This window comes from Macaca mulatta, chromosome 18 (assembly GCF_049350105.2).
Source record: "Macaca mulatta isolate MMU2019108-1 chromosome 18, T2T-MMU8v2.0, whole genome shotgun sequence".
In the NCBI taxonomy this organism is placed as follows: Eukaryota; Metazoa; Chordata; class Mammalia; order Primates; family Cercopithecidae; genus Macaca; species Macaca mulatta.
The window spans coordinates 44,721,180-44,747,048 of NC_133423.1; the positions used below are offsets into that span (position 1 = coordinate 44,721,180).

The window sequence follows — 25,869 nt, forward strand, 5'->3', positions numbered from 1 at the left end:
TTACTGAATCTAGGCCCAAGGCCAGCACCTTTGGGTGATGGACAGTCCTTGAGACATGTCTGCATATGATTATGTTGGGGCTGATAACAAGTCACCTCTTCTCCCCACTTTTACACACACTCGCAGTGTACAGAGATGAGCAGGACAAGGCAAGCAGTATAGTGACTTCTGTGAGGGGCGAGGAGAATTGGCAGAATATGGCAGTCCCGAGTCTCTGGCAATGATGGAATCCTGCTCAGTCGGCCTGCACAAGGGCCCCTGCCCCTGTCCTGAAGGAATTTCCCTGACTAGACCTTGATGTTTCTCCAAGGGAAGAGCCCTTTGTCCATCGACCTCCATGGCCCCTGACTTTACTTTCTAAGATGCTCCTCTGCATTCATTATCCTCCACATCCCCTCTGCCGTGGGCATGGGGATACGTGCATCCTTTGGGTGCTGTACAACTTTTATAGCTTTTTTTTTCTGCTCATGCAAGTGTAGAGACCTGGAGTCATTTTAGGATTCATACAGTCAGTGGTCTTTCTAACTGTATAATTATCTCAAAAACGTCTGGCCTGTTTACTTCCGGTTAACCTCTCATGCTCAGAATCACAACTGAACTTCTATGCTGGACAGAGTTCTCAGACCACGCCTCTCTTTCTCAAGCTGGTGGAGGCTACACTGTGGACATCTCAAACAACAGGCTGGAGCAGGATGGCGGAAGACTGATCTCCTGCTAGTTTTGGCTCAGGAGCCATTTACTTTTCAAATGAGGTAAACGCTCTAACTTCTGGGCATGTTCTCTTCCCTTTCATTCCTAGTCTTAAATGCCAGAGCTCATATCTCCTATTACTTATATATATGAAACCCATCTTTCTGGCTCTTGTTCAGATTCTTTTCTTACACCTGAACATTCTGTAAGCTCTTTGTTGGCTTCCATGTTAGGGAATGTGACAGGTCTATCATAGATTTTGCAACTGTTTGACATGGATCTCCTTCTTTCCTGCCTCCAGTGTCTCTCTGATGCTCATCACCAGACCCCTAAGCCAATGCCACATACTTTAGATTTTTTGAACCTACATCAAAATGTCAAGCACAACAGAAGTTTATTTTTGCTTAAGTAACAGTGCAGTTTTGATTTGCTGACCACTGGGCAGCTCTTTTCCACATGGTAATTCAAGTATCCGGCTTCCTTCCCTCTTCAGAGTCTATGAAACCCTTGACCTTGGGTTATAATCTATACCAACTGGTAGCAGAGGGCAGAAGCCATGTTGGAAAGGAAGCATATCTTTTCTCTTAAAAATCTGCAAGTGGAATACATCAACATCCTCTCACATTTCATCAGATAAAACTTCCATATGGCCATACCTAATTACGAAGACTGGAAAATGTAATCAGCCATGTGCCTAAAAAGAAGATAGCGAAGGGGATTTGGGTGAATAGCTGTGATTTCTGCCACAGGAAATTGTTGGGCCATACAGGAAGTTTTGTATTCTGGTCTAGTTGGGTCTTTTTGCAAGGGGACATTGTGTGTACGTGATACAAACAAGAGCATGTCCAGAGACATGTGGGAGTGAGATGAATATTCATTCTGCATTGTCTCTCAAAACAAAACTGGGACCTCAGACATTATAAGCCACTGGCAGACTTAGGCTTAATGTAAGGAAGAACTTTCTAACAGTTACACTGGCTGAACTAGTCCAGGCCAACTCAGAAGATACTAATCTCATTGCCCTCAAGAGTAAAAGATCCCGTTTTGATACCGGGAGGGTGGAAGTTGAGGCAACTCAGCCATCTGTTCATCCATCTCTTCATCGGTCCATCGATCCATCCATCCACTCATTTTTGTTTGCGTGCATTCACCAGTTATTTATTAAGGCCCAGTAACTGTGCAGGGTGTAAGTTGGGGAAGGTGCCTTTAAGGACCACCCATCCCTGAGATCCTATGAGTCTCTGACTCTCAGCCTGTAATGTGGCCCTCAACACTGGGATTCCCTGTCACAATCTTCAAAGTACACAATCTAGAAGTCTATTGTGAGCTGCGTTCTTCTTAAAGAAAGCCGCAATTTAAGGCTCACCTGACTTAGAAAAAGTTTCTGTTAACCAGTATACTTCACCCACTTGGAATAATTGTGGAAAACAGCAATCTGAACAAAATCAGAAAAGCAAATTGTTTTTAAGGGCATTAATGGGACTAAAGATACTATCAAGTGGAGGTCCTCAGGGATCTGATCAAATAAATTTATAAAGTTCTTTGTAGCACTTTACCACAATGGCCAATGCTAATTTATATATGGATGTCCCTGATGGGGGTGAGCACACAGCAGATTCACAAATGGGCTTAGACAGCTCCAGTTCTATCCGTGGGATTTCCCTCATTCAGGAAACCAAGATTCTACAACAGTTTCCTTCTTTCCATGTCCTTGTACACTTGGGAGCGCCATGCATCCCTTCTGACCTGTTTCTCATCTGCAGTGTAAGGGGACCGAGGGAAAGGATCTCTAGAGACTTTTCCAGTTTGACCAGTCTATGATTTTATGATTCTTTTTATTCATTCAGCAAATCCTGAAAACTATGGTTTATTCTGGGTCATAGTTTCTAGCTTTGGGGAGGTCTATAATCACATAAGCACATTCTCTTAGAGACAGTCCTCTGAGAATTATGATGTGCATTTCAAGGAAATGCATTGGAAGCAGCCAGTCTTTGGTCAAAGGTTTGCTTTGGGGGCCAGGCCATAGCTGGCAACCTCAGTCAGATTTAATGCCCCAAAGGGACCTGCCTTAGACAACTTCTGTCTTTTTCAGCAAATGGCACTGCATGGAGAAGAGTAGAAATGGACGATGCTCACAAGAACTTGAAAGAGGTGCCATGAAAAAGCTGAACACATGGAGAAGAAGAAAGGTTGAGACAGAAAGATGGGCTCTGGTTACTTCTTCTCTACCCCCTAGGAGCCTTCACTCTGGCTGTATAACAATCACACTATTTTTTAATTTGTTCTCCCAACAGATCCACTGTCTGATAGGAAATCTACAGCCCCATGTCCACTGGAGCATCGCGTGTACATGATTCAATTAACCTTTAAGGTGGCTCGGGAAGTTTGTGCAATAGAAGAGCCATGCCTTAATTGGCAGCCTGACACAGACAATAAAGTTTGATCAGATGAAGAGGGCATCGGAGACATCATTAGCATCTTCTACTGAAGACTACGTGGGATGTAAAAGTTGTTTAATTTCTGCTGGAGAAGTAAGGGAGGAGGAAACCTGGTTCACATTTCCTGCATGTTTTGCTTAGTAAAATATTACATTTCCCTACTATAAACATCAAGCAGGCCCAGTATTTTGGTGTGTGTACAGCTTCCAACCTAGCTTTTACTGCTCTGCAATCCACCAAATGATCATTTCTCTGTTATTAAAACTTTGCATTTCATAAGAGCTGTTTTGGAAAAACAAACATAAATAGAGGCAGATGGATTGATTCCTTCTCAAGAGTTTCAAATGGAAGAAATGGATGGGGCAGAGGGGGAAGAGAGACTGTGTGCTGGAGAAAGCCTGGAGGAGGGTGATCGTGTGTGTGTGTGTGTGTGTGTGTGTGTGTGTGTGTGTGTGGTGTGTGTGCGTGTTTTAACTTTCTCAAGAGTAGCACTTGGGGAGAAGGACTCTGGAAACCATGGAAATGAGTACAAGGTCAATGTCTGGATCCGCTCTTATTATTCAGAAGAGTTGTAAATCTTAGCTCTTCCAGGAAGTCTAGCCCAAATGAGAAGGGAAGAGAAGGGAAACTAACATTTACAGAATGCCCTCTGTGTGCTAGGCACAGCCCAGATGGTCTCCCTGCTTCTCACAGGCAGCCCTAGTAATGAAGTTTTATTATGCTGCTTTTGTAGATGAGGAAATTGAGACAGAGAGTTTGCAAAAGTTGTTGAGAGGGCAAGCCAGTAGGTGACAGGGCATGAATTCCATTTCAACTCTGCCTTTCTCCTCTACCCCATTAGAAGGAAGAGTGATAGACTTCTTCAAATAGAATCTGACAAAAAAGCTTCTCTCTACTAAGTAGATCATCTTCCCATTTTCCTGTAACAGATAAAAAATGCCTACCAGCTGAATTTATTTACTAACTAATGTGCATTTAAAAGAGCTTTGAAATGTGCAATACTAAAAATAAGCAATTAATTTTCACTTATACAAAGACACTTAAAATTAAATAGAGCTAGACCATTGTAGGTATGATTATCACTGCTTTGTTGTGAATTCTTTTGGAATCAACAAATTGTCATCAAACATAGAGCAAATGCTCACTCTGAACAAAATACTGAGGACAGCGGGGGAAAAAAAGAAGTAGAAAAAGCTTCGGTGCTTTCGAGGGAAGGAGACAAGGAAAGAGAACAAAAGGTGGATGCTACGTGTACCATGTTTACACCATGCACACGCACACAGCCAAACATGCAATGTATACACTCACACACACATATACCACAGAATCACACATTACTCTAGCACTAGGGATATATGCTAAGCCAGATAGACACAATATCTGCACTTATGGAGCTTACAGACTTGAAGGGAAGACATCTCCTGAATAAGTAATTACAAGTTTGAACAGGAGGGAGAAATCAGATCAGGAGGGGCTTATTGAAAAAGGAAGGACTTGGGAACACTTCAGAATCCTGGCTCTGTGTGTCCCTGGGCAACAATTCGGTGACTCCATTTAAGCTTCTAACACCAGGATCAAATTTGATGCTCTCCAAGGCCCTCTTGCAGCTTCATTACACACCGTGACTATGAAAGTCATGGGACGCCACTGTCCCAGACAGAAGGGGGGATGAGACAAACTTTATATGTAGAACTCTCCCCTGAGGGCCACCGTCCTATATTCTTCCCCTGCTTCACCACCCAGCACACTTTCCCTGCTGGACCATGGTCCTGGCACTTTGGACAGCTCCCCTAGCACTCCTCTGACCTCATTGTCATCAGTGCGCCTTGGGTCACTTCTCCCCTTCGGTATCCCCCCCTACCCCGGGCCAGGCCTTTGGTGACCCCTGACACTTGCGCCAACAGGGCAGAAGGCTGAAAGTACTCTCACCTAATCTTTGACCATTTCAGCTGCAGCCTCTGGAGATAGTGCATTAGTGGAAAATACCCATGCTTGATGGAAAAGGTGAGAATTTGAAGGCAGAAGGAGAAAGAACAGCATCAATGCAGGTGTCTGGGAATTTGAGGGAAGGGAAGGCATTGAAGCCTGGACTAGAAGGGAGGGGGACCTTTATCCCATTTTCATGTTAGGCCTCCCTGTGTCTAATAGACCCAGGGCAGGAATGGAAAGTTTGAGGGGCGATGTGATGCTTAAGCACGGAAAGCTCCCACCCCACCTTTAGATGCATGTCTCTCCTAATTCCTTAATTTCCAGGTTTCATTCAGGCTGCTTCTCTCCTGATTGAAGATGTAGGAATAGTCTGATGAAGCAGTAACTCAGCCGAAATAATGATGATGGTGATGGTGGTGATAATAACAATGATAATAACTGAGGAAAGAATCATTTATAGAGCTTTTAATTTTCCATTTTTGTTTTCGTTCTGTCTCAGATGAGCATCAGCTAATTGATCTTTCTGGCATCTCTGTGGAGTAGGTAAGAATTAGAATTCCTTCTCAGGAAATACCCAGCTTATTAATAACCAAAGAGGGGGGTGACACACTGTTTAACTAACTGGATTGTCCCATCCAAAGCATCGAACACAGAAGTTCAGCTCTGTTCGTGGAGCTCTCACAATCAACACATGAGCAAGCAAACAAACAAAAAGCTCTTCCGGAATGTTGAGATTGCTCCCAGCTGTTACAACTTCATAGACATTGACATTGGCAGACTAGGATCTTACTAAAGTTTAGCCCTTATTAGTTTTGAGGCCTTGAATATGTCGCTTAGTCTTTCTGGCTTCAATTTCTCCATCAGTGAAATGGGAATATGAATACCTAAGTTACAGCAATATTGTTTGAATCAATACCAAATATGCAGTTTTGAGTTTTTGACAAGCCTATAAAAAGAACAAAAATAGAACCCAAGGTCTAGAGGAGATTAACAGGTAAAGTACAAGATCCTCAGAAGCCTGGAAAATCTTCAGGGTCTGCCCTACCTAGGAGGTACCTTATTCCAGACTGCCTCACCTCTCCTCTACCCCTATCAAGTCTCAGCTGGACAATGCTCCTTTTCTCAAGAACTGTCTTTTCTTTCAAATAATATGATTAACTAGTCATGGACTAAGCAATGAATGTCTATAAGCAATATAAAATATGATATAGCTCTTCTACATAACCATTTATGTTTAAACACTGATTTTCCAAGCAGTCCAATTTAAAAAAAAATTATGTTTTCATAATGTTAGATATTGTTCTATTTGCATGTGTTAATTTTAATTTTACTTATTCTTACTTTACATAAAGTAAAATGCACTCTTCTTGGTGTATAGTTCTGAGGTTTTACAAATGCCTAGAATTAGGTAACCACAACAAAGATACAAAACATGGCTATCACCTCTCCAAAATTTTCCTTTGGAGTCAACTGCTTTCCCACCTCCAGGACCTGGCAACCTCCAGTCTGTTTTTATAGCCTGGTTTTCTCCAGAATGTCGTATCAGTGGACTTGTAGAATATGCAGTCTTTTGAGTCTATCTTCCCTCACTTGACAGAGTGCATTTGAGATTTATTCATGTTGATTCCTGTATTAATAATGTATTCCTCTTTACTGCTGAGTAGTATCCCATTGTATGGATGTTTCACAATTTGTTTATCCATTCATTACTTAAAGGCTTGCTTTTAGGTTTGGGTATCAATTATGAACAAAGCCATTACAAACATTCACATACATGTTTTTCTGTGAACCAATGTTCCTATTTCTCTTGGATAAATAACTGATTGTTGAGTTGTATGATAAGTGTATGTTTAACTTTATTTTCTTTTAAGCTACCAACCTCTTTAACAGATGGGATATATCATTTTGCATTCTCATAAGCAATGTTTAAGAATTTCAGGAGTTCTACATCTTCACAAGCAATTAGTATTGCAAGTTTCTTTCATTTTAGCATATAATGGGTATGTAGTAGTATCACCTTGTAGAGTTGCCCTTTATCAAGTTAAGAAAGTTCTCTTCTTTTGTCAGATGCTTTTCCTACACCTATTGAGATGATCATGTTTTTTTCTTTCATTTATTAATATGGCAAATTACATTAATTGATTTTCAAATGTTGGCTTAGGCTTGCACTCTAGAGATAAATACTACTTATTCATAATGTATTATTATTATCATTTTTTGAGACAGAGTCTTGCCTGTAGCCCAGGCTGGAGTGCCGTGGTGCGATATTGACTTGCTGCAACCTCCGCCTCCTGGGGTTCAAGTGATTTTCCTGCCTCAGCCTCCAGAGTAGCTGGGATTACAGGTGTGCATCACCACATCCGGCTAATTTTTGTATTTTTAGTAGAAATGGTGTTTCACCATGTTGGCCAGGCTGGTCTTGAACTCCTGAACCCAAGCGATCCACCTGCCGCAACCTCCCACAGTGTTGGAATTACAGGTGTGAGCCATCATGCCCAGCCTTATTGCTGGACTTTGATTTGCCAAATTTTGTTTATAATTTCGGTTCTTTGTAGGCATTGGTCTATAGTTTTCTTGTCTTGTAGTATCTTTGTCTGGTTTTGATATTAGAGTAATGCTGGCCTCTTAGAAATAAAGCAGCCATATACAATAAGTAAGTGAATGGGCATAGCTATATTCCAGTAAAACTTCATTTATGAAAAGAGATGATAGGTTGGAGCCCACAGGCTGTAGTTTGCCAACCACTGGCTTAGACTATTGATTTGAGACCCCTTTTTGTTTCTAAGCATTTACTGATATACATTTTCCTCTAAGCACTGTCTAGCTGCACTTCAAAAATTTTTAAATGTTGTATTTTCATTTTCTCTTGTTTGAAATAATTTCTAACTTTCTTTGACATTTCTGCTTTGACCCATGGGTTACTTTAAAGTGTGTTGTTTAATTTTTAAATATTTGAGGATTTTCCAGATATTTTCCTATGACTAATTTCTGGTTTAATTCCACTATGGTCAAAGAACATACTTTGTAGGATTTCAATACTTTTACATTTGTCAAAATTTATTTTACTATCAAAGGAACCATCTATATCACAGAACATTTCATATACACTTGAAAAGAATGTATATTCTGTTTTTTTAAATGAACTGTTCTATTAATATCAACTAGGTCAAGTTGGTTAACAGAGTTCTTTAGTTCTTCCATATTGTTGATGACTTTCTATTTACTTGCTTGTGGATTACTGAAAGAAATATTAAAGTCTTCAAATATACTTTTGAATTTGTCTGCTTATTTTTAATCTCTGTCAATTTTTGCTTCATGTATTTTGAAGCTCTGCTGTTAGGTGTGTATACATTTAGGATATACATTTTCTTGACAATGGCTCTTTTGTAATTATGTAATATTCCTCTTCATCCTTGGAAATTTTACTATTCTGAAGTCTTTTTGTGTGATTCTAATACAGCCACTCTATCTTTCTTTTGATTAGTATTCACATGGTATAGATTTTCCCATACTTTTATTTTTAAGCTATTTCTATTTTTTGTTTAAATTGCTTTCTTTTGGACAGCATTTAGTTGTGTCTTCATTTTTTATCCAATTCGATGATATCTGTCTTTTAATTCATTTACATTTAATTTAATTATTGAAGTGACTGACTTCAGGTCTACAGTTTAGTATTTGTTCTCTCTCTTTTTGTTTCTTTGTTCCTTTCTTCTGCCTTTTCTACCACCTTTGAAGTGATTTGAATATCTTTGGCATTCCATTTTGGTTTATCTATTGTCTTTTAGACTAGATCTCTTTGCATTCTTTTTGTTTAGTGCTGTCTTGGGGGTTACAATATTGATAACATTTTACAGTCTGTACAGAGTGAACACGTTATAACATCAAATAAAATATAGAACTCTTACAACCACATAGATATTTTCACTCTCTCCACCTTTAATGTATACTTGTCATGTGCTACAGGTGCATATGTTGAAAACCTACCAGGCAATGTTATGCTCTTTGCAATCATACATATTTTAAATAACCTAAGGGAAATTAAATTATTGTATTTACCCAAACATTTTCCATTTCTGTTGCTCTTCCTTCATTTCTGAAGCTCTGTGCTTCCCTCTAGTATTATTTCCCTTCAGCCTGAACAACTTTCTTGTTTTAAAGCATTTCTTTTAGAGTAGGACTGCTGATAATGAATTCATTTAACAGATTTCCCTTTGTCTGAAAATGTATTTATTTCACCATCATTCCTGAAGGATGCTTTCAGTGAGAATTCTGAGTTGACAGTTCTTTTCTTTCAGTAACTTTAAATATGTTGTTTCACTGTTTTCTGGCTTCCATGGTTTCTAATGGAAATTTGTACTTATTCAAATTCTGCTTCCCCTACATGTAATATAGCATGATTCTCTGGCTGTTTCCAGAATTTTTGTTCTTTATCTCTGGTTTTCCATAGTTTGATTATGATATGTTGGGTATAGTTGTCTTTGATTTTATCCTGTTTGGGGGTTCACTGAATTTGAATCTATAAATTTAAGTCTTTCATCAAATTTGGGCAGTTTTTAAACATTACTTCTTCAAATAGTCTTTTTCTGCTACAATCTTGTTCTACTCTTTTCTTGTAGGACTCTAATAACACAAATGCCAACATTTTGATAGTGTTCTGGAGGTTCCTGAGGCTTTGTTCATTTTTTTGTCAATTATTTTTCTTTCTGTTCTTCAGATTGGATAATTTCTATTCATTTGTCTTCAAGTTCTCTGATTCCTTCCTCTCTCATCTCTATTTTGCAATTGAACCCACACAGTGGGTTGTTCATTTCAAATATTGTGCTACACAGTCCTAAGATTTTCATTTGGCTTTTTAAAATAGTTTTCTTTATTGAGAACTTTTCTCTTTCTATCCTTTCAAAAGCGTGATTATAATAGCTGCTTTCAAGTTTCTGTCAGATAGTTCCAACATTGTGTATCTTGGCATTGGTGTGTATTGACTATCTTTCCCTTGAGAATTGATCACATTTTCCTAGTTTTCCATATGTCAAGTAATTCTGGTCTGGAGTTTTTATGGTGTGACTCTGGGTCATGTTAAAAATCCTCTGGAGAACCTTAAGTTTTCTTGTCTCAGTAGTCAATCAAACCAGTTAGGTTCATTCCACAAGTTCTGTCTCACTTTCTGTGGGAGGAAGTGCTGGTGTCAGTTTGGTTCTCACATCTGCCTTAGGCCTTTCCCATGTGTGAGCTTCTTGGGGGTTAGTCTGGGACTTGGTGTTGGCCTATATTCAGTTCTGACATTCTTTGTTATTGTGCTTTTGTTTTCTTCTGTACCTGTGCAGCTTATGGTGAGGTCCAAGACTTGTATCAATTTAGACACAGAATTGGTGGCATTCTTTTATTCAGCTCTCTCTGCTGTTGGAGCTTCCACCATATTCTCCTGCTTCCTCCAAGTGGCCACTTTTCCCAGCCCTCAGGCTAGAGGGACACAGAATGTCTCAGAACTTCATCTGCCCCAAGATTCTACACAGTTCTGTGAAACAAGATGCCCTTGGGGCAAGCAGAGAAAAATGAATGGGATTTTCTTTGTGCTTTTTAGAATACAGGACCATAGTCTCCCTGTTCTCCTTACCAGAAGGATTTTCTTTTGGAATTTTAGATACTCAAGCTGCCATCACCATGCAGTATGGGTCTGAGACAATGGTTGTCCTTAGGGTGAGGGGCCAGGAGAGGAAAAAAGGAAACAAAGGGAATTCTCCCATGTCCTCCAGCTCTGTGGGGCCCTTTTCCTGATCATCTGACCAGAAAAACAGTAGCACCTCTTCCAGAGTTCTGCTGCCTACACTGCAGTGCAGCAGCAATGGGAACACCCACAGATCAAAGTAGTTCATAACATAGGGGAAAAATGGTATCTAACCCCTTTTACAAGTCATTTACCGAGATTTGGTTCCAAGCCTCCTGATGTTGTGTTTCCAGAATTACCAGGTAGTAGTTGCTTTTTGTATTTTGTCCAGTGTTCTTAGCTGCGTTTAGTGGGAGAGATTGGGTGTAGCAGACTTCCATCTGGCTAGTGCCAGAAGTGTTCCTATAATGTTTTAATTCAAATGGCTGCTTTTAGTGGTGGAAACACCAGTATAGTAATAGGTTGCAGATATTTTCTACCCCATCATGTTATACTAAGTCTACTCTACCTGTATCCTAAGCAGGCTGTGGAAATAGCCAGATAGTCAGGCCAGGGCATATTAACCTGCTGTTTATGTAGTGTAAACACTTTGGGCTCTTCATCTCTCCCAGAATGGAAGTCTCATCAGTAAAGACAGAAATTAAATGTATGTTAAACCATGAAACATCTATTATGGTTTTAATTTTGTCCCCCACCAAGGATATGTTGAAATCTTAACCCCTAATACCTGTGAATGTCACTTTGTTTGGAAATAGGGTCATTGCAGTTGTCATTAAAGTTATAATCTGGTTATACTGGAGTAGGGTGGGTCCTTAATCCAATATAACTGGTGTTCTGATAAGAAGAGGAAATTCAGACACAGAGAAACAGATGGAAAATGACCATGTGATAATGGAGGCAGAAGCTGGAGTTTTACTGCCACAGCTGAGGAATACCTGGGGCTATCAGAAGCTGGAAGAGGTAAGGAAAGGTCCATCTCTAGAGGCTTTGGAGGGAGCATGGCCCTGCCAACACTTTGGTTTCAGGCTGCTGGCCTCTAGACTGTGAGAGAGTAAATTTCTGTAGTTTTAAGCCACTCAGTTTTTGCTACTTATTATGGCAGCCCTTGGAAACTAACACATCCCATCTGGGGAAAGTGCATTGTGCAAGTGAATAACTGAGCAGAGTAAGCAGCCCCTGGGAATTTCTAAGTGACTTTGGGGCAGCCCTGGAGACTGGCAGAACAGGCAACATTTTCCAGAGCGTAGAGGACAGTGATTGGCAATTGCTCCAAAACAGGGCCTGTGCCTTTGGCTGGTTCCCTACTGTGGCCAAACATTTCTCCCTGGAAAGGGCTGCCCAGCTGGCCTCTTGCACACTAGCACCACCCACCCCACTCTGTTCACATAGGCCCTCTGACTGCTGCCCTGGAGTTGGCTAAGGGATCACAGGGAAGCCACATCAGTTGTTTATGGCTAGACCACAGAATCTAAGGTCTCCCCTGCTCAAAAGTCTGCATGGGATCCCTCTTACCATCCTCATTCCCCTGCTGAATCCTGACTCTTTGCTCAGCACTCAGGGCCTCTAAGACCTGGTCCTACACTCCTGTCCCATCTATCATAGTTCCCCATAGCATTACTCTCATCTCTAACAAGGGATCTTGTGGAAGTCCTGAGGGCTGAAGTTCCCCAAACCTAGCTCTCATCTGAGACCCTTGGGAACAGGTTACAAAAACAGATCTCCATAGCCACCACAAGACATTCTAATTCTTAAATGAGAGCAAGGGATCTGTATTCTTAACAAGTTCCCTGAATGATTCAGATGGGACCTCCAGCATTGCCCCTCTTTATAGTAGTTGTCCCATAAACTTGTGGGAGGAGGGGTAGGGCAGCACTCCGAGGAAGGGCACAACCAGGGCAGAAAGAAGTGGTTTTGCAGGACAAGGAAGACTTATGGGATTGGGATGTGAGGAAGAAGCTGCCCATGGGGAGGGGGAAATCCTGGCGAAAGGAAGAAGATGGAAGGCATATTTCTGCAGAAACAACAAGGGCACTGGAGGATGGTCTGCAAGGAGAGGAGGTGGGGCTCATCTGGGACTTGAGGGGAGGCAGGGAGGGTGGGAGAACACTGGAGGCAAAGGTGTAGAACGCCTCCTCTCTCTTGGCTATGGCTTGCATTAGAGGTAGTGGAGGAAATTTTCAACACATAGGTAACACAGAGCTGAATTGGTGGCCAGAGGAACACAAAACGGCCCTGGGGTGGGCATCTTATGGGACCAAATAAAAGGAAAATGCAAACATGCCTGAGGGAGAAGCTGAGGGCTGCAGGAGGATCTGTGAGAAGATGAGGGTGATGGCCTTGGGCCTGGACTGACAAGGGGAACAAATGAGGCAGGGGAGAGATGGGCTGGGAGGGCTCGGGAAGGTCAAAGAGAAAGAAAGTGCTGAAGGTGAGGGTCTGGCTGGGGGAGACCTACGTTCCCTTGCAGAACCTATCACCCTCTTGCTGTGTGATTTTGGAAAAGCCACATAATGCTCCGGCCTAAGTCTTCTCATATTCTAAATGATAACTCAACTGTATAGGTATCCCAAGAGGATAAGATAGGAAAATAGGTTAAAAAGTATTTTTTATTTTATTTTATTTTATAAAGGTCTACAGATAAAAAGGTTAATGACTGCCATCTTTATGGTTAGTATTCCAAGAAATCAGATATTATCTTCTAATGAACATGGCTATTCAACCACTCTAGGACAGTGAGAACTCATTGAGCCATCATGTCATAAGAATCAATTCAACATGTAGTCTTCCCAAGGCAGGTTATTTTGTGATAGAATTTAAGGGCATTTATCAGCGCTGAATAGACACTTCTTATAAACCCAGTTGGGAAAAACGTGTTGCAGAAACATTAGAGACTTAGTACTTCTCAATAAATGGCATGGTTTTCAATAATTGACACAATGTTTCTGATTATTGTTTCATAGTACTTTGCATGCTCTCACCATTACCAACTCGTTTTATGACGATGTTAATATACAGATGTTACTTTAACCTGTTTTTTAATTTATCTCAGCTATCCCAAAGTACATTTCAAGTGATTTGTTTATTTAGTAGCACCTCATTTATTGTGAAAGTATTTTCTTTTATCACTGTGAAAGTGCTAGTGAAATTTACACGTGTCTTCTCTTTCATTTCTAAATTCACCCAGAGTCAAGGAGTATTTGCTGTTCTTCTCCTCAGGGCTAAGATCACATTCCTGTCTTTTGTGATTGAATTGCCTATTGTCATTCTGCACCAACCACATGCTGTAATGTGTCTCTCCTTTGTCTCTTCCTTTTTGTCAAAAGTGTGAATACTGAGACCAGATTGGGTTCACTGTCTGATGAGGGTCACCTCCTCAGCACCCATCAAGCATTTTTCCAGTAAATCTTGACTCTATCTTTTAGTCCGTTTCTACCTCTGAGAATGTTGAAAAATTGTGAAGTTGAATTTACGCTGGATTGCAGGTCTGCATCTGGGATCAGAGTCTTTTTGGTGTATCTATTCCTAAGGGGTCTTAGAGATTGGCTCAGGGAAGGCAGGGTGGGCTTCAGTCTGGACAGTCACTTCTAGCTCTGGTCTTCTCCTCAGCTCCAGGGTGACATTTCCAGTTGTACCTGGGAATCTTCCCATAGCTCTCAGCCAGCTTAAGCTCATATATTCCAACATGAAGGCAAAATCTTTCTCCCAAACTGGCTTTTCCTCCAAGACTCCCAATAATCTTGGTGGCTGTCTTGGTCTGTTTTGTGCTGTTATAACTGAATACCATAGACTGGGTAATTTATAATGAACAAAAATTTATAGTCTCACAATTATAGAGGCTGGAAAGTCCAAGATTGAGGGATCAGCATCTGCTGAGGGCCTTCGTGCTGCGTCATCTCATGGTGGAGGGCAGAGGTACAACGAACAGCAAGAGGGGCCCAAACTCATCTATTTATAAGGAAGCTACTCCTGCAATAACAAACCTGCTTCTGTGATAACAGCATTAATCCATTTATGAGGGCAGAGCCATCATGGCCTAATCACCTCTCACTAAGCCCCGTGTCCCAGAACTGTTGCACTGGAGAGTAAGTTTCTAATACATAATGTCTTGGGGAACACATTCAAGCCATTGCGATGGCCCTCCAAGCTTTCCCTCATCCTCCACATCTTGTCAGATACCATGCTCTGCAGACCCTTCCCACTCAGCCTCTTGGCTATCTCATCTTTCAAGCCCATTTCTCCTGCCATCTCTGTCCAGGCCTCCTTCTTCCCCCTTGCATGATGATGATAGCCTCCTACTACTCTAGCACCTCTAGTCACCAGCCTTGATCCTTCTAATCCCTCTCACAGGCCAGGGTGCAGTTTTGATGGAACACTAGGCCCCTCTCTTGCTCAGCAGACTGCAGCAGCCCATTTTTCTTAAAAGAAAGTAACATTCTTTAATCTTCCATTTCAGGCCCCTAAACAGACCAGCCTTACCTTCTTTCTCCTCCAGCTTTATACTTTATCAAGATTGGTTCAGTACTTCCACAAGCACAAAAGTTAGTGGCATAGGCCAGTAAGAGCATATTTGTTGTTCAGGTGACAGTGAGTCAGTGGTAGGGGTGAGGGGGAGATTTTCTGCTCTGCCCAGTCCTCAGAACTCTCGTTCATTCCACCTGTGGCTTCTTATTCCTCCAGGCTATCAGAGTCTTCTATTCAGCCTCCTGAAGAGGAAACAGAATGTGAATCACTTGGGAGATCAATGGTCCAGTTCTAGAAGTGACAACTTATGCCTTCTGCTATATCCCATTGGTCAGGACCAGCCACATGACCACCCCAACACACTGTCCACTAGAAAGTGTAACCCAAGCCCAGGCTGACTAGGAGAATAAAGACATGGTGAGCAGCGATGCCTTGGCATAATTCCCATGCTTCCCCACTTAGGCTGTTCACCTGCTGTCTTCCATCTGGAGCTTCTGGAGCTTTTCGGTTGCTAAGAAATGAATGCAGTGGATTGACAGAGACTGAGAATAGACCCCTGAAGGCAGAACAGCAAAATGAGACATGGAGAACTGACCTCAGACCTCTGGCAAGACTAGACAGGCTGAAGGTGCTGGGTGCTCAGGCCTACTTTCCTCCTGCCCTCATTTCTAGCTGTCTAAGCAGTTCCCCCCACAGAGTGAATGTCCCACAGGATGCATGGCCTACCATATGAACCAAGGCAGAGCTCTTCAGAATGGCACAGACTCATGTCAGAGCAGCAAAGTGCCCAGTGCATCAGGCACAGTGCTTGATAGATGTCAATGGACTGAATGACATCCAGAGTTTCAAATAACAAAATGACAAAGCCAAGCCAGAAATGGCTCTATAAGCCTGGACGAGGTTGGAAGTATTCAAAGTGAAAAATGTCACTTTGGGGTCCCCACCTCACTCCTACTTTGGCTTCAGAAACCTTTAATGACACGCTTTCTCCAATGACCAGAGTGCTGACCTCATCTTTATCATCTCCTGTTAATCTGGCTGCTCCAAGACAAACTCGTGGTGGTTGCAGGGAGGGGGTGTTCCTCTGCTCTGCCCAATCTTCAGAACCCTGGCTGATTCTCATCTGTATGTTGCTTTCTTCCAAGGTAACTTGTTTGCCTCAAATTCTTCTGGCCTTCCTTTCCCCCTTGGGAAGGAAGAAAAATCATGAAAGCATGTGTGCAGCAGTATTTATTTTTGCAAGTGTTATTTTTGCAACTCAGGTTCAAGCCGCGCCATCCAACTCCTTTTTCTAACCCTCGTCCTTGTTAAGCGATACCTAAGTCATCATGAATGCCTCGTGACTCTTCACATGTGACCTACAGATCCCTAGGGTCTTACGGGTACCCCCAATGTGGTCATAAGGGTCAGAGTCTTCTATTCAGAGCAGTAGGCCAGAGGGTATGTGCTGTTGCTAATAAACGGTGTGTCTTCTTGGAAATTGTATTAGTATCTTCCTTTTCCCACCTCCTCCATGACCCTATGCATTTCCTACTCTTCTCTGCCCTGTTCTGTGTTGTGGTGGGCTGTTTCTTACAGAAGGCATTACCCAGTTCACAGGTGGATTTGGACAATGGGAAGCATCTTCAGGAGATCAAGGGTGAGAGGAGAGAGAGGTTGGGGTATTTCTTCCCTTGCTCCCTCTGTGCCTCAGGGTCATATTTTGGCAGTGGGTACAGCCCTCTACAACTGCAGCCCCATAGGAAGCAGCCTCCACAACTCTGTAGGCTCTCATTAAACCATTTTTGCCTCTTGTCCCTGCAGACCTAAAAGTGGTGGCAATGATTTGTTGATATTGCAAGTCTTTTGTTAGCCTTGGCATTCCTTGGTAATTGCTTTAACCCTGCTCATATTAATGTAAATAGTCTCTTCATTAAATTCCCCTCAAAATCCCAGCTGAGGGTCCCCTCTGTTTACTGCCAGGAACCTGACTAAGACAGTTTAAGATCTCTGGTGATGTAAGATGTAAAGAAATCTGTGTTTCAAATACTGTACTAGATTCATTCCCTGAGAACAGGCTTTGAGAAAGAGTTTTCCTGGGGAGTGCTCTCAGGAGATACCTCTATAAGGAAGTGAAGGCAGCACTGGGGAGGAAAGTGGACCTGCTCTGTAGTTGCAACTGAGCTCTCAGCCAATGCCATAGGTAGGTGTGGAGCTGGAATGGCCCTTTAAATTGGTACAAATTAAGGCATGCGGGCTGGACATTTGCAACATAGGTTGACCCTGGGAGGGGGCATAACTTTGGGCAATGTGGCTTCCTGCAGCTAGCTAGGGCAATGTCCAGGAAGAAACACAGATGTTAGCCCTCAGCAGCTGACTTACCCAGCAGCTGGGGGATGGGTAGGAAGGTCCTAAAGGGGAGATCCAGCTGGATCACCCAACATCCATTATAGTTTATTCCTTTTGCTACTTTGTGTACTTGCTTCTCATAGCAAGAGCATCCCATCTGGTCTTGTTTCCTGGGGAAACTTAAGATAAACTTTATGGGACAAAGTGTTACAAAGTGAAACTGGTCTCACAGGTACAACTGATATTCATCATTTCCCTACTCTGTTATCCATTCCAGTTTATCCTCAGCCTTGTCTAGCACCTCTGCTGATATAGGAGGCTTATCTGGTGGGGTGACCCAGACCTTCACCCCTGAGGTGTCTTGTCTGAGTCCTTTGGTTATCGTGCCCTTCTCAGGCCATGGCCACTGCACTTGTCCACTTGCTATCAAAGCTGGGCCAAGAATGATTAACAGATGCTCCAGTGGATCATCTAGGTGCCATATGCATTCTTCTCTATCTCCACTGTGCAACAGCAGCCCTGCCTTCTCTTGATGGTTAGGGTCAATTATCCATTCCAGGATCATGAATCCCTTCCTTCCTTGATGGTCCCTTGGTACTTGGAGTCCTAAGTGACCAGGTGGCAGCCATAGCTTACAATTCAATAGAACACTTGCAGTTTTCTCTGCTGAAAGTATCCTCCTCTAGAAACCAGCACCACTGGGCCACAGAGCCTAGAGTTATGGGGTCAAGAAGCACAAATTCTCCAAGGGGGTCACTAGAATTGGTGGTAAGCAGTTCCACTCCTGCTTCCACCTCTTAATTCCTGGATCATGCATTATACCTGTGGAACACAGAACCATATAATGTTTATTGATTTAGGATATATACACCTGCTGGGAATGGCATTCCATTCTTATAGAAAATCATCTCCAAGCTGGTACCTCAGCTTTATCTCTGGATTCAGGGTCCAGACTGCTGACCACTACACCATGGAACCTCATATCCTCAGCTTCATCTCTAAGAGGCCATTCCATCACTTTATCAGACCAGTGACTTCGGGTGATGCAGTATCTGATAGTATTGCTGGATCCCCTGGGCACATGCCCACCACTGCACTTTCTCTATTATAAAGTGGGTCTTTTGCTCAGAGGTGGTGTAATATGGAATCTTAGCTTTGTGGATCAGGCCTTAGGTAGTGGTACTGGTCAAGGCACCATGGGCAGGAATTGTATCAATTCCTGTCAAGGTGATCCCTGTCCCTTCAAGGGTTGAAGAGGTCTAACGTAGTAACTTGCCACTAAGTAGCTGGTTGGTCTCAAGAGATGATGCAGTATCAGGAACGTAGCTTTGGACTTTTAGAACATTCAAGTGGCAGTAGTTAGATCAGCCTTCCTGAGCGGGAGCCCATGCTGCTGGGACTGTAGGTTTCATCTCTGCCACCATGGTTACTCCATTCATGAGCCCATTATGAACTGAGGTGAGAACTGGTATAGTTAATGACAGAGACTGGCTGTTAACTGGCAGTATAATTCTGTGTACATTGCTGTTTAACACATCTTCCATGGGGCATGCTCTCAAACGGGCATTCACATGTGATACCAAAACCTTTAGACCTTTACTCTCTCTCATAAATCTATCCACTTCCTCTCCCTAGACACCCTTATCCCTTATATATTTGCAGGATTCTAACAGGCTGTGCATCACTGCCCATGATGTATAATCTTCATCTTATGTTACCTCTTTTCCATAAAAAGTGGATGACCAAGTGCACTCCTGAAGCTCTGTTCGTTGGGAGGATTTCCCAAGCCTCCTACAGGGCAGTGGCTCTCCTGCACTGTTTGCCTTCTTCTTCCCCCTCTTCTGTTAGCTGGATGCAAGGAATTTGCTGAGACCACTGGTGTGAGGAAGTGCAATAGGGGTACCTGGGGGTTTACTTGGAGGTTTACTTGTGCAGTTTATTTGTGCCCTCTAGTTACACTTAGCTCAATCTCAGTTTATCACTGCCATCTCACTTTGTGCCATTACCTAGCTAGCCCAGCCTTGTGATATGGTGCGTCTGCGCCTGACAGAACCCAGCTCATGATGAGCAGCCAAGCCATTTTGTCACTTGATGTCCTACGGTTTGGTGCTCTGTTACTACCAGAGTCCGGTATCCTGCCAGGAGCTGCTTTTCCAATAATGTGTGATTTGGCTGAAAATGGCATGACCTTGCTCAAAGCCTTGGGGATCTGCGCTATGATTCTCCTTTTAGGGGGTGCTTTAGATACCCCATGCAATCCTTTTCCATCACAGATACCCAGTGCCATAGGGTCTCCTGGCTCATATGGCCCAAGTGGTAGGGCTGCTGTGCAACCTGGATATGCTACAGAGCCTGGGCCCCACTCAAAACTGGCAGGCTTCCTTGTCACATGGTAAAAGAGTAAAAGTTGTCATCCTAAGAGTATAATATGCTGCTTTTGGTACCCGAAAAGGTTTACTGATGTGGTGGGCTCCCAAATCTTTGTAGGATGGGGCATATGTCTTACAAAGGCCTCCAACACACTTCCCCTCTTTGCTCATCCAATTTAATGTGATGTTCTGTACAATGTCCAGCGGTCCCAGCTTCTTTCAGAGGATGTTATGACAAAGCGGAGGGGAGGTAATACAGCCTAGGGCAAGGCCATGGACGTATACTGTTCTTCATTTCGTGTGAATGTGAACTCCTTTTGATTTTCCTTCTGATTGAATGGGAAAGGAAAAATCTGCCAGCTCAGTGGCTGCATATCATGTGCCAGAGTCCTTGTTAATCTGTTCTAGCAAAGACACTACCTCCAGCCAGAAACTGTACTTGGATCTCCTATTTGGTAAGGTTTGTGACAGCCCACTGTCATCTGCCATGCCCCATCTCGCTTTTGTAGGGCCAGACTGGGGAATTCAATGGAGATAAGATGGGAAACTATAACCTCTGCATTCTTTAAGTCTTTGAAGACAGCACTCATCACCATTTCTTCTGCACAGTAGTATGCTTAATCTTTATTACCCTGGGGAAAGGGTGCAGTAGGCAGTTTCGGGAACTTCGACTTGGCCTTCTCCACTAACATAGCTTTTACTCCAAGGCCCAGGAAACTGATTCACCTGCTAGAGGGAGAATCATAACACTTGGTCCTTACTCCAAGGACCAAGAAATCTGACAACTGCTAAGTGTGTCCATATCAATGATGCATTCAGGGACTTGAGAAGTGTCTACTAGGTGTGTCTATGGCCAAGACTTCATTTATTTTCTGGGCCAAATCCTTTCTTGAACAAGGTGTCCATGGCCACACTTTGTATCCCTGAATATAAATGCCAACTCAGACTCCTTGAAAGGTATAGGTTTTTCTATTTCTCCAATACACAGTTACATGTGTAAATCACCACAAGTCACTTTGGGAAGCAACTGGGGAAATGACTATATTAATATATTTGTCACAGTGTTTTAGAGTCCTTTCTCATAGAAACCTAGCCTCTCCTTCAGTCAGGAGGTTCTGAGTCTGAAAACTAGTTCAGGTGCAGAAACTGGGCAAGAAATCATAACTTTTTATTATAGTGACAACCCTCAGCTCCTGATTTTATTTTGATTGTAAAAATTAATCAATCCTCTTAGCTGCCCATTTATCTTGCTTCTTGGGTCACCATAACCATATCTCCCGGCAGCTGGAGCCCCTGGAGCTGTTAGTCCTATCTTGGTGCCTATTGTGATAATTGTGCCATCTTGCTTCTGACAGTTGAGTGCAACCTGGACTCTGTTATTTCAGGATCCTATCATCCTTGTTGCTATCAGGGACTCTAGTTCTGTAACACCATCTCCTAACCATCGCTGGTGGTCTATAGTGGACAACCACCACCGAGTTTCCCTATGATGCTGGTGCCTCTCACCAGGGCACTCTCATTACTTTGGCAAACAGAGTTTCCTCCAGGCCCTCCTGTAAAAAAAAAAGCTGAATAATGGGTTTCCCAGCCTCATGTAGTATAGCAGACTCTTAGGAGTTGAATTAGTCCCCCTTCCTGAAAGATATGTTGAAGTCCTAACCCTCAATACCTATAAATGTGACCTTATTTGAAAATAGGGTCTTTTGGCTGGGCACGGTGGCTCACTCCTGTAATCCCAGCACTTTGGGAGGCCGAGGTGGCAGATCACAAGGTCAGGAGCAAACCCTCTCTCTACTAAAATTACAAAAAACTTAGTTGGCCATGGTGGCAGGCGACTGTAGTCCCAACTACTCGGGAGCCTGAGGCAGGAAAATGGCGTGAACCCGGGACGTAAAGCTGCTTACAGTGAGCTGAGATCGCGCCACTGCACTCCAGCCTGCACAACAGAACGAGACTCCGTCTCAAAAAAAAAAAAAAAAAAAAAAAAAAAAGAAGAAGAAAATAGAGTCTTTGAAGATGATTATGTTAAGGTGAAATCAGTAGGGTGAGCCCTAATGCATATTACTGGTGTCCTTATTAAAAGGGGAAGTTTGGACACACAGAGAGATACACACAAAGGGGATATGATGTGAAGACACAGGGAGAACACCATTTGAAGACTGACATTATTCTGCCACAACCCAAGGAACTACTGGAAGCCAGAGAGAGGCCTGAAATATAGCCTTCACTCAATCCTTTAGAGGAAGCGTGGCCTTGCCAACACTTTGATTTTCAGCTTCTGGTCTCCAGAATGGTGAGACAATCAATTTCTGTTATCCTAAGCCACCCAGTTTGTGGTACTTTTGTTATGGCAGCCTGAGGAAACTACTACACACTACTTTCTCTTTTGACTCTCATGGTTTCTTCCCCTACCATCTGCCACTGAAATTCTAGCATTTCTCACAAAAAGAATAAAATACCTAGGAATACAGCTAACCAGGGAGGGAAAAGTTCTCTACAATTAGGATTACAAAACACTGTTTAAAGAAATCAGAGATAACACAAACAAATGGAAAAACATCCCATACTCATGGATAGGAAGAATCAATATCATTAAAATGGCCATACTGTCCAAAGTAATGTACAGATTCAATGCTATTCCTATCACACTACCAATGATATCCTTCACAGAACTAGAAAAAACTATTTTAAAATTCATATGGAACCAAAAAGAGACCAAATAGCCAAGACAATCCTAAGGAAAAAGAACAAAACTGGAGCCATCATGTTACTCGAGTTCAAACTATACTACATGGCTACAGTAACCAAAACAGACACATAGATCAATGGAACAGAATAGAGAGCCCAGACATAAGACTGCACACCTATAACCATAGAACTCAAGAAGGACAAGCATTATCTCGTAAGGCACTTGTCTCATTTGAAGCCTGAGCCTGATTTTTAAGCAAGAGGTGGGGTGGATATGGGGGTGGTAAGAATCACTATCTCCCATATCTTCTAAAATGGGAGAGTGGGCCATTTCTGCAGGTCCTACAGATTCAGTAGAATTTGGGAGTTCAAGGTTCTCAGTGGCATCTACCTAGATATCCCTGTTCCAAGTTTCAGGGTCCCCTTTCTTATGTATTGAGGCCCTGACCTGTGGGCAGGAGACATGTTGGGTTGAGCAATCAACCTCTGATGTTCTTCTACTCTTAGGATTCATTCTGTGCCTGCTCCTCTGTTCTGTCTGTGGAAGCTTTTGGATTCCTTGGTTCTGTCCAGAAGGCCCTCTAGTTTTCACATTTTGCTTGAGATTGCTGATTAATCACCCTGAGCCTGCCATTATCTCTCTTTGATAGGTCAATGGTGCTTAGCAACAGCCACCCAATTCCATAGACCTCGTAGTTACGTTTATTCTCCCTCTCAAGCATCAGATATTACTCTAGCCTATGTATCCCCTTTCCAAGGGGATCTCATAACAATTCGCCACTGCCACACACTTTAGCAAAAAATGCACTGTTAAGACATGCACTGCTACCACTATCCAGACTCTACTGATCAGCAGTCATGGGATCCTTGTTGCCAGCCAGCCAGTGACACATCCAGCCCCCAAACCCCATTTTAGAGTCTAAATCTGAGGATTATAGCTGCTACCCCATCTTAGAGTGGGGAACTAGACTCTGAGACAGAGAGCAATGTGCAGAGGCTGATTGGGGGGTGCTCATGGGAGAAGTGAGAAAGGCAGGATGGGCAGAGGGAGAGGCTGGCCACAATGCAATGCGGTGGCAATGAAGGAAGGTCTCAGATTATGCTAGGAGACAGCCCTTTAGAGTTGTCCCAAGTTGGGGTGAGGGACCTGGGCTTCCATATTAGGCAGTCATTAGCCACAGGCCCTCTCCCAAGAGGAGGCTGATCCCTGGGCAGTTAACCTTAGGCATGGCAGTTCCCTGTAGCCTAGGTTGATACCCAGTGAGTGCCACAGCTGTGAGCACCAGTGGCTGCTATTCCTGACAGTTGGGTAATGGGTATGTTGGGCCTGTAAAGAGGATCCAGGTGAAACACCAAAGTGTCCACTACAAACACTTTCATGTTAAAACAAACGTGGATATATGATGAAATAGAGTCCAATATTTGCAGAAAATTTGAAGATAAAACATGAGACTTCATGGACATTTTCTACCTATTACAGCCTCTCTGGGGAAGTCTGTAGACCCTGTGGAATGGGCTAATCTTTCCCTGCTGCTGACAAAAGGCCACTTTGGTGAAATGTGTGAGGAGCACTACCTGCTCCCCCAGAAAGGCTCAGAGATATCCAATGAGACTTCCAAGCCAATGTGAGAACTTGGAGTTCCTCTCCCTAGACAGTTTGCAACTTAAGGCTCATTTACCAGTATGGAATGAAAGACAGTGCTCCCTGACAAAGGGATTCCAAGCATCATTAAGCAGGTGTGTGAGGATTGCAGGGGAATATAGGGGGTTGAGTGCTCTCCCAGTGCTTCTGAGATCACACCCTCTGCACCACCCAAGCAGAAAGCCAGTCTAGCAGACAAGGCTGAAAGAGGCCCAGGCTACATTCAGGGTTTGAAGCTCTGGGTATTGTTAAAAATGAAGGCACTTTGTATATGATCAAAGTGGAAATTTGAAAATATTGTGAAATTTGGAAATATTGTGAAAAGCCCAAATTTGAGTTTATGTGAGAATATAAGTTCTAGGGTCAAGCTAAGTCCTGTTCATATTCAAAGAAGGCAAAGATCAAGTCAGTGGCTTCAAGCCCAAATGGGACACAGAGAAGTCCCATTTAAGCACCACCATTTCTATAATTTCTAGAATTACTAGAATTGTTTTCTTCTTGCTGTACATATGTCCAACTCTTTCTCCTTCCCCCTTCCCACAAATAAACAAACAAAAGCTTAGCCCTGTACATTTTTATCATGGGAGGGCTGAATACAAGCCCTATTCCCTAATAAAAACAAAAGCCAGAGGGTTATTTGGTACGAACTTGATCTTGCTGTTGCTGATATCTTCCAAATGTATTTGCTATTTGCTCCCGTGTCCCTGCAAACCCCCGCTGTTCCCAATTGTCCATTGCCTATTAGAAACGGTTCCAGCCAAGGTATTTTTTCCCTATTTATTTGCTCCTTTTTCCCTGGGAACTTTACTATGCATGAGTAACTGGCCTGTGATGCTGCTTTTGTTTGACATTTTGCATTCGTTAAAAACCAGTCATCTGCATATTTTATAAACCCGTAGGGGTCTCTCTCCCCTTGATCAATGCTGGAAGTGCTCATTAACATCTGGGGAAGTTATGGCCCCAGACAGTTGGAATACGTAACCTACCGAGTATGGTTTTAGGGAATTTGTCTTAAAAAAAAAAAAAAGAAACACCAAAGCACTTTATATTCATTGCCAGGGTTGTTCACTAATAGAAATGAGCCTGCCTGCCTTTAGTACCTTAGTGTATTCCCTCTCCCCAGCCTAGAATGTATTTTCCCTTCTACTCTGCTTGTCTAAGGCGATTTATCCTCTGGGAAGCCCTTCTTGGTCATCTCAGCCGACTCAGATTCCCTCTTCCTCTGAAAACCACCGGTTAGTCCGTTTAACCCACCTTCATTGGGCACCTCCTATGTGAAAAGTACAATGCAAGGCATTTCTAGGATTTCATATAAATAAGAAAAGTCATCTGCTCTCAGGTACTAATGAGAAAAAGAGACACACAAATCAACGATCAGGACTAAATGCAGTAAGAATTTGGAGGGCATTGTGCAGAAAGATTAGAGGCAGGAAGGCGGCAAGGGCCAACCTCTACCCTCATTGTTAAGAAGGGTTTCGAAGAGGAATCAGTCACATATGTCATGAAAGGACTTGTGGTCATTTAGATGAAAATTGAATTCTGCCCAACTGGTCACCATGTATTCCACATGGACCAGCCACACCAGAATTGCACGAGCTGGTTATTAAAATGCAGTTTCCTGAGATGCACATCAGACCACTGATTCATGGGGTATGCATTTTC

General features: G+C 42.8%; 1 long non-coding RNA gene across 1 annotated transcript; it reads left to right on the top strand.

Moving 5' to 3' along the window:
* Positions 1–223: 223 nt before the first annotated feature.
* LOC144336400 (uncharacterized) lies at positions 224–3,459 on the top strand. Its single transcript, XR_013408163.1, has 2 exons — positions 224–752; positions 2,985–3,459. It is a non-coding gene; the product is annotated as an uncharacterized LOC144336400 (long non-coding RNA).
* Positions 3,460–25,869: the final 22,410 nt, after the last annotated feature.